The sequence below is a fragment of the Dendrobates tinctorius genome, unplaced genomic scaffold (genome assembly GCF_039654945.1).
Source record: "Dendrobates tinctorius isolate UK_male_01 unplaced genomic scaffold, ASM3965494v1 ptg000228l, whole genome shotgun sequence".
Taxonomy (NCBI): Eukaryota; Metazoa; Chordata; class Amphibia; order Anura; family Dendrobatidae; genus Dendrobates; species Dendrobates tinctorius.
The window spans coordinates 1,108,449-1,122,428 of record NW_027361895.1 but is presented as its reverse complement, the minus strand read 5'-3'; the positions used below and the strand labels follow the sequence as shown (position 1 = coordinate 1,122,428).

The following is a 13,980-nucleotide window of genomic DNA, read 5'->3' as shown; positions in this document are numbered from 1 at the left end:
AAATGCGAAAAAAACGCCACGTGTAAACTCATCCTGAAAGACGTAACATGCTCTATTCTGCAAAATCCAAGCATAGCACAAAATACTGAGGACAAAAAAAAACAAGGAATGTGATAGCGTTTGCTGGTACTGTAAAACACAGCTGAAAATTTACATTAAAAAGCAGCAAAAATGCCACGTGTGAACATAGCCTAAATACCATCCACTTTGCTGGAACTGCCAAAATACCTCGCCCAACGTGGGGCTCGAACCCACGACCCTGAGATTAAGAGTCTCATGCTCTACCGACTGAGCTAGCCGGGCTATGTGATATTCTTGACATCTCGATCTTCTAGGGTAAAGTTCTGAGTGCTGTTAGTTTACCATTTGGTGGTTTTTTATTTCATGCCCCCACTATCACTAATGTATGTTCCCTATCTGTAGTAAAATACTTACCGGTCTCCATCTACTTCTGTTCTCGGTGTCGCTCCAGTCGTCTTCTGCTAGTTGTGTGACCGGCCAGATCGCTCCAGTGTTTACTGGGCAGACCAGAATTAACCTCTCAAAAAAACTCTAGGAGCTGCAGAGCAAGGCTCACATCGACTGATAGTAAAGGCTCGTTCAGACTCAGACTTCACTCTGACCAATAGTATTCAATGGGGCAGTGCAGATGATCGATTTTTTACACTGACCGGATCTGGGTATGAAAGAAAGTGCAGGATGCTCTAGTGTCTTCTGTATATCAAATAAGACTGGACAATCCAAGTCTATGGGTGCAAAAAAAGTTTAGATACATCGCACTTCTGTAACATAGGGACGGTGTAAATAGTCCTGTAAATTATTAATACCTGCTGCAGAAAACGTGATCTTAACAATAATCAGAAACCAACTTCAGCATTATCAGATTCCCTTTAAAAACGAAAACATTGTGCGATTCTTTACGCTCTCCTCCCGCACCAGTGACAGTTTAGTGATGTCAGTGTTGAGGCTCTTGATGCTCCAGTGACATAGTTATAGCGGCTGCTGATGGGCTCCAGCGCTCACACTCCCCTTGGACAATCCTCGGACGTCCTATTGAAGTGTGAGTGAAGCAGCTTATCTGCGGGCACTGATTGGCTGCAGCGCTCATGTGGCATCAAAAATCTATTGTGGATACATGCAAACACTTTAAATTGTGCCATAAAGGAAAATTCTAAAGCTAAGTATGTGTATATTTTTCAATTTTCATTTAGAAAAGAATAATTATTACTCACCTGTATTGCCATGCGTTTCTCTATATCAGAAGTCGTTAAAATTGTTGTTCTTAAAATTTACCGGATCAAACATTGTTACCAATATCAATAATTTCAATGTAATGCAAAACAATGAAAGCACAAACCATCCAAAAACTGACAAATTCAATGGACGAGAGAGTTCAGAAGCTTCTTTCCAACAAGGGGTCCTATGTGCAAATGTAACATCACCGAGAAGAAACTTTTGACTTGAAAACTGTTTGATTTCATTTTGTAATAAGCTGATGATGCTTATAATTTCACAATTGACCATTTTTTTGTTCAAAATAAAAAGGTTGAAAACTGCTGTGCATAATAATTTGGAACATGCATTTTGAGTGTTTCTTATTTTGAAAAATATACTGTTTTCATAGGCAGTTTGTTCAAAAACATTGCAATTATGCTAGAATATTAGATGACTGGAAAATAACAATGACTGCAATTCATATAGGTAATTTAGAGAAAATATGAGGAAATATTTTTTGCATAATAATTTGGAACACAGTGTATATATGTAGTATGCATGTATATTGTATGAATGTAGTATGTATGTTTTTTTTTTTTTTTACATTCAACACCTTAGCCAGATGATGGGACTGCTACTGTCCCATCTTTGGCTAATGTGTCAATCACTGTCATTGTAGCAGGCATCGCCCGATGGGACTTGTAGTCCCATCGGACGATGCCTGCACACACACACAACCCTCGGCAGGCCCACACAGACCCCCGGCAGCCCGCACAGACCCCCGGCAGGCCTGCACAGACCCTGGCAGCCTGCACATTCCCCGGCAGACCCATACAGACCCCCGGCAGCCTGCACAGACCCCCGGCAGGCCCGCACAGACCGCGCATCATGATGACATCATTTCAACAGCCAATCACAGCCATGCCATTAGTTAACATGGCTAACACAACTGGCTCATTGCAATATGGGAACTTCCGATTCCGGTATTCGATATTGTAAAAATATCGGAACTCGGTATCGGAACTCCGATACAGCGAATATCGGCCGATATCCGATATTTGCAGTATCGGAATGCTCAACACTAGTAAAGAATAATTATTACTTATCTGTATTGCCATCCATTTTTCTATATCAGGTTGTTAATATTGTTGCTGTTGTTAAAATTTATTGGACCAAAAATAGTTACCGATATCAATTATTTCAATGTATCATTAAAAATCAGATGTTATAATGCTGATCAGCAAAAAATCGGACTTTTTGCATACTGATAGACTTGAATAGTCGAGCCTCATCAAAAATATGGGAGACTAGTGCACACTGTGATTTTTTTCATTTGAATGTGCGATTATCCCCACAGTCCTCAGACAAAGCCTGTGAATGTGTTTCTGTAGCCTCACAATAGTGTCATAACCACTAAAACACAGAAGCCTGGATATCTCAGCCAGTAAAGCTTCAGACTTTTAATCTGAGGGTCCGGGGTCCAAGTCCCTGTTTGCGTGGGAGATTTTTTTATTTAAAATATTAACCCAGAAGTTAAATGTCACTGGGGATCCCTGTACAGGTAATAGAGTACAGGAGCTCTGTATATAGTGTCAGTGTATAGGTAATAATGTGATCACTAGTGACATTATACACAGAAGCTCTGAATATAGTATACAGTATATAGTGCAAGTGTACAAGTAAAACACTGACTCTCTCCGGTGACATCTCTAGTTGAAGTCATGTCATCTTTACTTTCCTTCCTCATCCAGTTCAGACCTCCATCACTTCTTCCAGCCAGGACTCGTTTCTGAAGGAAATAACACAGTTATCTAGAGCACATTCCCAAACCTCTATACTAAGCCAGATGAAAAAAAAGCAACCGTGTCACCCTGCACAGTAACAGGACCTCTCCTCCCTAACACAGAAAACAGTATCCTCAAAAATAATATCCTTCAATTAGCCGCTACAGTAATAATACCCAAAAATGACAAAAATATCCTCGGAGTGATACCTGTATTGGCTCATCAGAACTATTATAGTTGCAGCTTTCAGAGCACAGACACTCTGACAATGCCACAGCCAATCAGCAAGCTCAGTCTGAAAGAGTGATAACACAAATACATGACATAGCTTTCAAGTTCCCTGGTGGTCTAGTGGTTAGGATTCGGCGCTCTCACCGCCGCGGCCCGGGTTCGATTCCCGGTCAGGGAAATAACTTTTTGTTTTTCTCCCCTGTAGTAATCCACAGCAAAGTTTAAATATAAATATTATGTTCGGTCTCTGCGGCTGTTGCATGATTTGCGGTTGTTAGTGTCAAAACATGTGCGGGAGTTTTGCCTGTTTGTTACGCAGTCCCCTCATGTGTTGAGGCTAACAACCATAAATCATGTTGTGGTATATCTACTATATAACCGTCTAATCCTGTCTGTCTGTTTGCAATGGAAAATCCACATCGCTGATTGGTCGCACCCGGCCGTCCGCAACAAATCAGTGACAGGAGCAGTCCGCCGTGAATTGGCGCAGAATTCAAATGACGCACGCCACTGCTACCGTCGGGAGATCTGTGGTGTTAGCCGCTGATCTCCTGATGGTTGCTGCGGGTCATCTCCTGCCGCACGGAGCTCAGCAGCGATGCAGCTGGGAGATGACCGGCGCAGCGCTTATTGTGTGGATGGTACCCAGGGTCCGGAGGAGACTCTCCTCCAGGCCCTGGGTACCATAAACCTGTAAAAAATAGAATTAAAATTAAAAATAGTGATATACTCACCTTCCGACGGCCCCCGGACTCTTTCCCTCCTCTCACCATGCGCCCGGCATCTTCCGGTCCCAGTAATGCTTTGCGTAAAAGTCCGCTGATGATGTTGCGCTCTCGCGAGAGTGACGACATCTCAGGTCCTTCGCGCTAAGCTTTACTGGGACCGGAAGATGCCGGGAGCGTGGAGAGGAGATCGGGGGCCATTGGAAAGTGAGAATAACCTTTTTTTATTATTTTTTACATTCTATCTTTTACAATTGATGCTGCATAGGCGGCCTTAATTGTAAAAAGTTGGTCACAATTGTCAAACACTATGCTTGATGAGTGTGAACAACCTGTCAATCACATTCCAAGCGATGCTTCAAATTGCTTGCGATGCACTTGAATTCCACACGCGAAAATCGTGTGAAAAACGCATGTTTTCCACAGTTTTTCCTGCGGCGGGAGTTGTGGAAATGCTGCGGAAATTTCCGCAGCATTTCTGCAACGTGGGTACTTAACCTCAGTGTGACACGCAGCAGCGACCAGGCCCCCGCTGTGAGATCACCGATCGGGGTGGGTCGTCCGGGACCATCTTTTGAATGTTGGTCTCCCGCTGGCCATATTCTAGAATACCCGATGCGTTAGAATCGGGCCACCATCTCGTGTATATATATACATACACAAGCACACTCATAATATCTGAGCACGCTCTCTCATCACTGTGAATAATTATTATTATTATTTATATAGCACCATTGATTCCATGGTGCTGTACATAAGGGGTTACATACAAATTACAGATATCACTTACAGTAAACAAACTAACAATCACAGACTGATACAGGGGGGAGAGGACCCTGCCCTTTCGGGCTTACATGCTACAGGAGGGTGGGGAAGGAGACAGTCGGTTGCAGGTTGCAGCAGCTCCAATGGTGTGGAGGCGGCCACATGGTCATTAAAAAGGTTGTAAGCTTTTTTGAAGAGATGGGTTTTCAGGTTCCATCTGAAGGATCCAAATGTGGTGGATATCCGGACGTGTTGGGACACAGATAATGATAATCCTTATTTATATATAGCACTAACATATTCTGCAGCGCTTTACAGTTTGCACCCATTATCATTGCTGTCCCAGATGGGCCTTACAATCCAAATTCTCTCTCAGTATGTCTTTGGAAAACCAGGAGGAAACCCATGCAAACACACAAACTCCTTGCAGATGTTGTCCTTGGGGGAAGATGAACCCAGGATTCCTGTGCTGTAAAGCTAACTACTGATCCACCGTGAATAATTTATTGTTAATACTATTTTTACTTTTCTTTTTCTACGTGATGTTCTGCTTTCATTAGCTAATCTGACTGAATACAGGAACAGAATCACGGTAAGAGGGAGAAGGACATTGTAAGGCCGGGGTCAGACTCGCTAGAAACTCGCATGAGTTTCACACCTCAATACCCGACACTGCTACCGGCACATGGGATCGGAGCGCTCAGCCACATGGAAATACACACTGTACAGCCACACACTTTGGTCCCGAGCGCCAGCAGCAGTGTCTGGTATTAAGATGAGAGACCCGTTCGAGTTTCACGCAAGTCTGACCCTGGCCTAAGAGTGGATTTTTTTTTTCCTTTTAGGACATCAGAGCATGATGCCGCAGATTTATAGATTAAATCCATCAGTCTCATTATGTAACAAGGCATTTTTAGTTCCGTGGTGGTTTAGTGGTTAGGATTCGACGCTCTCATCCCCGCGGCCCGGGTTAGATTCCCGGTCAGGGAAATAGTTTTTTGTTTTTCCGATTTCATTAGATATTGTGAGTGAATACAGAAATATGATCCCATTAAGAGGTAGAGGGGCATTGTAGGTGAGTCTATATGATGCGATGCACTAGATGTAGACCCCAATACTGGCATTTTGAAGACGGGTTGGCTGAAGTATCCACTTTTCAGAAAGTCTTCAGCATTAGCCCAGATTGGCATAAATGGCAAAAATCACAAAACATTTCAATAAGTCCAAGTTGTACAGAAATAAATATTACATTTCATTTTTCCACCAGTATTCTGATGCAAACTGAAACTAGGGATTAAGGAACGGTGAGAAGAGAAACCCAAATGTCCCTGATAAACTACAAGTCAGGAAGGCTTCCAATATCCCATCACTAAGGTAGTGACATCGCCACGTGTTCACACTTCTCTTGTGTTACCTCCCCTCACATCACTCTCATCTGCATTTCCTCCCAACAGGACCCAGCTGTGAAGGAATTTAGGCAACAGTCATCGGTAATGTAATGGGGGAGGGGAGAGAAAGGCAGAAGGTACAAGGTTCCACCTACGAATTAGACCCTCATTCACACCCAGGAGGGCCGACGCTTTGATAGTGAGGTTCATTGGGGTTAGACTATGTGCGCACGTTGCAGATTTGCCTGCAGAATTTTCTGCATAGAATCGCACCTCTTGGCAGAAAACACAGGTAAAATTCAGCGCTTTTTTCATGCGTTTTTGATGCGGAGTTTCATGCAGATTTGTATGCGTTTTGAAAGCTAAATAAAGATATGTTATTTAACAACAAAAAAAGATTTGTGATGTAATTTCTGGTCCAACGTCCTCTTTTACATCTGTCTAATCCACACTCCATTACCTAGATAGATAGATAGATAGATAGATAGATAGATAATATATGATAGATAGATAATATTAGATAGATAGATAATATATGATAGATAGATAGATAGATAATATATGATAGATAGATAGATAATATATGATAGATAGATAATATATGATAGATAGATAGATAGAGTGCCTTGCGAAAGTATTCGGCCCCCTGGAACTTATCAACCTTTTCCCACATATCATGCTTCAAACATAAAGATGCAAAACATAAATTTTTCATGAAGAATCAACAACAAGTGGGACACAATTGTGAAGTTGAGTGAAATGTATTGGTCATTTTAAATTCAAAAACTGAAAAGTGGGGCGTGCAATATTATTCGGCCTCTTTACTTTCAATGCAGCAAACTCACTCCAGAAGTTCATTGTGGATCTCTGAATGATCCAATGTTGTCCTAAATGACTAATGATGATAAATAATCCACCTGTGTGTAATCAAGTCTCCGTATAAATGCACCTGCTCTGTGATAGTCTCAGGGTTCTGTTTGAAGCACAGAGAGCATCATGAAGACCAAGAAGCACAACAGGCAAGGTGTTAAAATGGTCAAGTCACAGTCCAGACCTGAATCCAATCGAGAATCTGTGGAAAGAGCTGAAAACTGCTGTTCACAAACGATCTCCATCAAACCTCACTGAGCTCGAGCTGTTTGCCAAGGAAGAATGGGCAAGAATTTCAGTCTCTCGATGTATAAAACTGACAGAGACATACCCCAAGCGACTTGCAGCTGTAATCGCAGCAAAAGGTTGCGCAACAAAGTATTAAGTTAAAGGGCCGGATAATATTGCACGCCCCACTTTTCAGTTTTTGCATTCAGTTTTTTTCCATAAAAATTTTAAATAACCAATAAATTTCGTTCAATTTCACAATTGTGTTCCACTTGTTGTTGATTCTTCACCAACAATTTACATTTAGCATCTTTATGTTTGAAGCATGATAAGTAGGAAAAGGTTAAAAAGTTCCAGGGGGCCGAATACTTTCACAAGGCACCGTAGATAGATAATAGATAGATAGATATGGGATAGGTAGATAGATAGATAGATAGATAAATAGATAGATAGATAGAACGGATGAGATAGACAGGGCTGCCATCAGGGCACTACTTCCCTTACTGCTGTATGGGGCCCGGTGAACAGCAGCACAGAAGGGGGCCCACAGGTCAGGGGCCCTGTTCCTGTGCTTCTAGTCATTGGGCCCTAAGTGCTGTGCGCTGCAGCTGGGCCTGCGGCGCACGCATCAGCAGAACTGCCACAGCGGCTGACATCAGAGAGCTGTAGAAGTGGAAGAGCTGAAGGAACTGTGGTGGTGTCATCATTATCCCAGGCCTTCACCACTGATCAGCTTCGCCCCCTGATCACATGACGATGTCACCACAGGTCCTTCAGCTCACTCAGCAGCAGCTGCATCTTTGCCGCAGGAGTCTGGCCAGGAAAGAAGGTTTTTTTTTTTTTATATTGTTATTGAAAGTGGCCAATAACAATATAAAGGGGCAGAATGGAGACTCGGGGGCAGGATGGAGACACGAGGGCAGAATGGACACATGGGACAGAATGGAGACACACAGGGGCAGAATGGAGTCACACAGGGGCAGAATGGAAACACGGGGCAGTCCACCTGTCATTTCATCACTGGAGCCCCTGTAGAGCAGTGACATCTCCCTATGTCAGTGTTCTACACGAGAAGGTGGACCCAGGCAATTATAGGCTGGTGAGTCTGACTTCTATACCAGGAAAGATCTTTGAACAAATTATTAAACAACATTTATGTCAGTACCTGGATAAGAATGAAGTGATTAAACAGAGTCAGCGTGGGTTTGTAACTAATAAGTCATGTCAGACTAACTTAATTTCCTTCTATGACAGAATCACTGATTGGGTGGAACAGGGAAATGCTGTAGATATAGTATATCTTGACTTCAGTAAAGCATTTGACAAAGTATCTCACACAATCCTTATTGAAAAAATGACGAAGTATGGAATGGACAAGGCAACTGTTAGGTGGATTCATAACTGGCTTAGTGATCGGACCCAAAGAGTGGTCGTAAATGGCTGCATATCCAGTTGGAAGAATGTCTCAAGTGGGGTACCACAGGGCTCTGTCCTGGGCCCTGTATTGTTCAACATCTTTATCTTATGATTTAGATGAAGGAATTGAGGGTAAAGTGATTAAATTTGCTGATGACACAAAACTAGGAGGGATAGCTAATACTAGAGAAGAGAGAGAGAGGATTCAAAAAGATATAAATAAACTGGAGCAGTGGGCAGCAACTAACAGAATGGTTTTTAAAAGGAAAAATGCAAAGTACTACATCTGGGCAATAAAAATGAAAAAACATATACAGAATGGGAGGAATGGGGCTAAGCAACAGCACATGTGAAAAAGACTTGGGTATACTAATAGATCACAGACTGAATATGAGTCAACAGTGTGATGCAGCAGCAAAAAGGCAAATGCAATTCTAGGATGTATTAACAGAAGCATACAGTCTAGATCACGTGAAGTCATTATTGCCCTCTACTCCTCTTTGGTCAGACCTCCTCTGGAATACTGTGTCCAGTTTTGGTCGCGACTTTTTAAAAAAGGCATCTACAAACTGGTGCAAGTTCAGAGAGGAGCGAACAGAAATGGTGACCGGTCTGTAAACCCCGCCTTATGAGGAAAGGTTGCAGGATTTCGGAATGTTTAGCTTGCAGAAGAGAAGACTGAGAGGAGACTTAATAGCTGTCTACAAATATCTCAAGGGCTGTCACATTGTAGAGGGATCATTTTTATTCTCATTTGTACAAGGAAAGACTAGAAGCAATGGGATGAAACTGAATGGGAGGAGACACAGAGTAGATATTAGAAAAAACTTTTTGACAGTTACTGTGATCAATGAGTGGAACAGGCTGCCATGAGAAGTGGTGAGTTCTCCTTCAATAGAAGTCTTCAAACAGAGGCTGGACAGAGATCTGTCTGGGATGATTTAGTGAATCCTGCTTTGAGCAGGGGGTTGGACCAGATGGCCCAGGAGGTCCCTTCCAACTCTACGATTCTATGATTCTCATTAATAATTGGACTACGGTGGAAAGGTAAGTATTGGTTGGTTTATTATTTTATTTTTATTGCAGGAGATTGAGGGACTAGGTGATTGGCGAGTATGTACTCTATGTTATGTGTTGTATGTTATATGTTTTATGTTCTGTATGCATTTTTTTACTACTTTCCCATCAGCGGCTATGCTGTCATTGTGGGCATTCATTGCCGGATGGGAGCAGTAGTCCCATTAGACAATGGCTACACACAGACACACACACAGGGACGCACACACCAGCACACACACAGACCCACACACACACAGTCCCGCGGACCCCGTCTGCACAAATACATACACAGTTACACTCCGCCCACACACTTCCCTCCTCCCGATCTGCAGCAAAACTGCAGATCTTTGTTACATCTGCAGTTTTGCTGTGGATTTGCCTGACTCAATGGAAGTCAATGGGTGCTGAAACACTGCAGGTCTGCACAAAGAATTGACATGCTGCGGAGATAAAACACTGCGAATCTGCACTTTTTTCCGCCTAATGTGCACAGCACATTTTTTTCCATAGGTTAACATTGCTTTGATACACGCTGTGGATCCGCAATAAATCTGCAATGTGTGCACATACCCTTAGGGTTAGGAACCTGTGATTCAAGTTCTTTCACACCAATCTTCCCCTCCATGCTTTTATAGACCTTGTGCACTGCGTGCAGTAGGGGAGAACAGAAAATGGCCTTCCCCCAAACTGTTTCCACAAAGCCTGAAGTTAGAATTTTCCAAAATGTCCTTTTATCTGAGGATAAATCTATAAATCCCATCCACTGTGCTGGAGCTGTAAGGCAAGGTTCACACATTGTGTGTTTGCTGTGAATCTTGTTTTTTTGTTGTGCTTTTTGCTGTGTTTTGTCATGCTACATTTGTCTCTTGTGCGTGATGATAAAGTTTAGCAGCAAGAAACAAAATCATTCCACTTTATCAGGTTTTGGCACAAAAAGCGCTGCAAAACCTGATACCTGATGTTTTTTCCACATTTTTTCACGACCCATTATTTTCAGTGAGGGAAAAACGCTGAAACAACTCTGAGGCTGGGTTCACATGTAGCGGAACTCTTGCGGAAATTACAGCGAGAATTCCGGAATTCCATTCCACGGGAAAATCGCATTTTAACCCCTTCCTGACATGAGACGTACTATCCCGTCCACGGTACCCGGGCCCGTATGACCGGGGACGGGATAGTACGTCTACCGCGATCAGCGGCGCCCACGTGGTGAGCGCCGCTGATCGCGGCCGGGTGTCAGCTGATTATCACAGCTGACACCCGGCACTATGTGTCAGGGGCGGTCACGGACCGCCCCCGACACGTTAACCCCTTGCACACCGCGATCAAACATGATCGCGGTGTACCGGGGGTTAAAGGGAAGCATCGGCAGGGAGGGAGCTCCCTCCGTGCTTCCCTGAGCCCCCCACGGCAGCGCAATGTGCAGCGCTGCTGCGGGGGGCTCCTTTCCTCCAGGCCCCCGAATCCAAGATGGCGACGGGGGCCTTCGGGGGCCTGGGGAAGCTAGCTTCCTCAGTGCCTGCAAAGCGCAGGCATGAGGAAGCCTTGTGCACTGCCTGTGACAGATTGCTGATCTGTCACAGTGATCTGTGATGTGACAGATCAGCGATCTGTCACAGGACAGTGATGTCCCACCTGGCACTATGTAATAAAGTAAAAAAAAAATTAAAAAAAAGTGTAAAAATAAATTAAAAAAAATCGCCAAATAAATTAGTAAAAAAAAAAAAAAAATATTCCCCAATAAATTCATTTTTTGAAAATAAAAAAAAAAAAACAATAAAAGTACACATATTAGGTATCGCCGTGTCCGTAACGACCTGCCCTATAAAACTGTCCCAATAGTTAACCCCTTTAGCGAACCCCTTAAAAAACAAAAATAAAAAACGAAGCAAAAAATAATGATTATCATACCGCCAAACAAAAAGTGTAATAACGCGCGATCAAAAAGACGCATATAAATATCCATGGTACCACTGAAAACGTCATCTTATCCCGCAAAAAACAAGCTGCCATACAGCATCATCAGTGAAAAAATAAAAAAGTTATAACTCGCAGAATAAAGCGATGCAAAAATAATTATTTTTTATATAAAATAGTTTTCATTGCATAAAACCGACAAAAACATAAAAAAACGACCTAAATGAGGTATCGCTGTAACCGTACTGACCCGAAGAATAAAACCGCTTTATCAATTTTACCGCACGCGGAACGGTGTAAACGCACCCCCCCAAAAGAAATTCATGAAACTCTGGTTTTTGTTCATTCTGCGTCACAAAAATCGGAATAAAAAGCGATCAAAAAATTTCACGTGCCCGAAAATGGTACCAATAAAAACGTCAACTCATCCCGCAAAAAATAAGACCTCACATGACTCGGTGGGTCAAAATACGGAAAAATTATAGCTATCAATATGTGGTGATGCAAAAACTATTTTTACAATAAAAAGCGTCTTTTAGCGTGCGACAGCCGCCAAACATAAAAACCGCCATAAATAGTAAATCAAACCCCCCGTTATCACCCCCTTAGTTAGGGAAAAATAATAAAATAAAAAAATGTATTTATTTCCATTTTTCCATTAGGGTTAGGGCTAGGGTTAGGGCTAGGGGTGTGTTAGGGTAGGGTTAGGGTTAGGGCTAGGGTTAGGGCTAGGGTTAGGGCTAGGGTTAGGGCTAGGGCTAGGGTTAGGGCTAGGGTTAGGGGCGTGTTGGGGTTCGGGTTGGAGTTAGAATTGGGGGTTTCCACTGTTTGGGCACATCAGGGGCTCTCCAAATGCAACATGGCGTCTGATCTCAATTCCAGCCAATTCTGAGTTGAAAAAGTCAAATGGTGCTCCTTCCCTTCCAAGCTCTGCTATGCACCCAAACAGTGTTTTACCCCCACATGTAGGGTATCAGCCTACTCAGGACAAATTGCAAAACAATTTTTGGGGTCCAATTTCTCCTGTTACCCTTAGGAAAATAAAAAATTGGGGCAAAAATATCATTTTTGTGGAAAAAAATGATTTTTTTATTTTCACGTCCGAGCGTTATAAACTTCTGTGAAGCACTTGGGGGTTCAAAGTGCTCACCACACATCTAGAAAAGTTCCGTGGGGGGTCTAGTGTCCAAAATGGGGTCACTTGTGGGGAGTTTCAATAGTTTAGGTACATCAGGGGCTCTCCAAACGCACATGACACCCGCAGACCATTCCATCAAAGTCTGCATTCCAAAACATCACTGCTTCCCTTCCGAGCCCCGACGTGTGTCCATACAGTAGTTTTCTCCCACATATGGGAAATCAGCGTACTCAGGACAAATTGGACATCAACTTTTGGGGTCCAATTTCTCCTGGTACCCTTGGGAAAATAAAAAAATGGTGACTAAAAGATCATGTTTGTGGAAAAAATATGAATTTTTTATTTTCACGCCCGGGCGTTGTAAACTTCTGTGAAGCACTGGGGGGGTCAAAGTGCTCACCACACATCTAGATAAGTTCCTTGGGGGGTCTAGTTTACAAAATGGTGTCATTTGTGGGGGGTTTCCACTGTTTAGGTACATTAGGGGCTCTCCAAAGGCAACATGACACCCGCAGACCATTCCATCAAAGTCTGCATTCCAAAACGTCACTACTTCCCTTCCGAGCCCCGACGTGTGCCCATACAGTAGTTTTCTCCCACATATGGGGTATTGATACTCAGGACAAATTGGACAACAACTTTTGGGGTCCAATTTCTCCTGGTACCCTTGGGAAAATAAAAAAATGGTGACTAAAAGATCATGTTTGTGGAAAAAATATGAATTTTTTATTTTCATGCCCGGGCGTTGTAAACTTCTGTGAAGCACTGGGGGGGTCAAAGTGCTCACCAGACATCTAGATAAGTTCCTTGGGGGGTCTAGTTTACAAAATGGTGTCATTTGTGGGGGGTTTCCACTGTTTAGGTACATTAGGGGCTCTCCAAAGGCAACATGACACCCGCAGACCATTCTATCAAAGTCTGCATTCCAAAACGTCACTACTTCCCTTCCGAGCCCCGACGTGTGCCCATACAGTAGTTTTCTCCCACATATGGGGTATCAGCATACTCAGGACAAATTGGACAACAACTTTTGGGGTCCAATTTCTCCTGGTACCCTTGGGAAAATAAAAAAATGGTGACTAAAAGATCATGTTTGTGGAAAAAATACGAATTTTTTATTTTCACGCCTGGGTGTTGTAAACTTCTGTGAAGCACTGGGGGGGTCAAAGTGCTCACCACACATCTAGATAAGTTCCTTAGGGGGTCTAGTTTCCAAAATGGTGTCATTTGTTGGGGGTTTCCAC

The 13,980-nt window shown here is 43.0% G+C and overlaps 2 non-coding genes across 2 annotated transcripts; one reads left to right on the top strand and one right to left on the bottom strand.

The window, feature by feature from the left end:
* Positions 1-230: 230 nt before the first annotated feature.
* Positions 231-303, bottom strand: TRNAK-CUU (transfer RNA lysine (anticodon CUU)). The gene has a single exon. It is a non-coding gene; the product is annotated as a tRNA-Lys (tRNA).
* A 3,033-nt stretch (positions 304-3,336) lies between these two features.
* On the top strand, positions 3,337-3,408 carry TRNAE-CUC (transfer RNA glutamic acid (anticodon CUC)). The gene has a single exon. It is a non-coding gene; the product is annotated as a tRNA-Glu (tRNA).
* The last annotated feature ends 10,572 nt before the right edge of the window (positions 3,409-13,980 follow it).